Raw genomic sequence first — 1836 nt, forward strand, 5'->3', positions numbered from 1 at the left:
CTTTTCTAAAAATAACAGGCTTATTTAATATATATTTTAATTGTTTTTAGATATTTATTGTATAGTTCCGTTTTTATTGCCTGTAAGCCGCCCTGAGTCCTTCGGGAGAAGGGCGGGATATAAATTAAAGTAATAATAATAATAATAATAATAATAATAATAATAATAATAATAATAATAATAATAATAATAATAATAAATTCTGGATACCTCAGACAATGTTTAATCAGTGCTGGTTACTTTTGCCTTGCTTTTGAAGATACAGTACAACACAAGAGTTGGAACATTAACTTGGGGTTGGACTCAAATCAATACTGCAAAACTGTTGGTGTAACTTTTATTGGTCACTGCCTTAAAGATGCATATGTTATTCTTGGCTATATACATACTTATACCCACCCAGCAAAGGACAACTTCTTTCTGCCCTCCCCGATGGACTCCATTTTCTCACTGCTTTTTATGAACAGAATATACCTAAAATATAGGTATATTCTGATATGTATATATAGATAGATATCTACAATACATTTACAACATGTATAGTACAAATGATAAATGTAAGCAATATGTTAGATATATCTAAGCAATATCTAAGCAATATTCCCATCGGAAATAATTAAAATGGTCTACATGCTAAAAGAAAGCAAAATAATAAAGCTAGATATAAGAGGAAGATTAAAGCAAAAAAAGCAGTCTGATGTAGTAGAATAAGCAATGCTTGTGTGTTGCAAGTAAAATTACATTTTTTTATTTTATTTTTTTTAAAAAAATGTAAAAACATATATCCCCCCATTTTACAACAACTCTCGGCAGCTTGCTACCAATATTATTAACAGTATAAAACCAACAACAATAAAACTAAAATCAGAAAAACCTGGAGCTATACCCACAGTTTTTCTAATGCTGATTCCACAGTCTCATCTCACCCTGGCCTCTCCCTATCCCAATTCCTGGAGAAAGAGCCAGTTTTGAAGTGCTCTTCCAAAGTATAGATGGGCAAGAGACTGCTAGATATCAAGAGGGAGGGTGTTCCTTAGGGGCTGCAATGGAAAAGGCACACTTCCAAGGACCTACAAGATGTCAAAGGGAAGGAACATAGAGTAGGTCCATTTTATCTACTCTGATGGGATGGACAGCTGGATATGTAACGGATACATAAGTGAAAACTGGCTTCCTGTAAGTTTAGATCATTTTTTCACAAAACAGTATCAAATTTACTTAACTTTCTTAGTTTCTCATTGTAAAATTTAGTTTGTTGTCTCCTGGTCATCTTTGTTGCCTTTCTTTGTACAGCAATATTCCAGTTTCCTTCAAGTTGCTTTAAAACATGGTGCCTAAAACTGAGCACAGCACCTGAGAGCAAGTCATTGTGGAATTATCTTTTTGCAGAAACTCCTACCGATGCATCTCTAGCCCTGCTACTTGTACATGGATTTTGTACTGAAAGGCAGGTGCATATGGGGATCAAGTAGTGAAGGGGACCAGTGTGAGTAGCCTTCATCAGGCTTCTTACAATCCTCACATTAAATGTCTGAGTCAAAACTGTGTGATGGTTAATAATTCTTCTTGTTTTAGTATATTGGGATGGAATGACAGAATGATCTAGAATGTAATATAATGTCCTGTTTGCGGATGACCCAGTTAAACTTTCCATGAAAGCTGATTTCTCCAAACCATCCTATTTGCCTTGTTACTATCTAGAATTCAAGAGGAATTCACTTCCTCTTAACATCCCCTTGCCTGAACACCAGATGGTGCTGCTTGCTTTGCTCACAGCAGATGTGCACACTGCTTGATGGTTATCATAAGGTAACACATTGGCTAAATATTTTCATT

Source organism: Protobothrops mucrosquamatus, unplaced genomic scaffold (genome assembly GCF_001527695.2).
Source record: "Protobothrops mucrosquamatus isolate PMUCROS unplaced genomic scaffold, P.Mucros_1.0 scaffold5853, whole genome shotgun sequence".
NCBI classification, from domain to species: Eukaryota; Metazoa; Chordata; class Lepidosauria; order Squamata; family Viperidae; genus Protobothrops; species Protobothrops mucrosquamatus.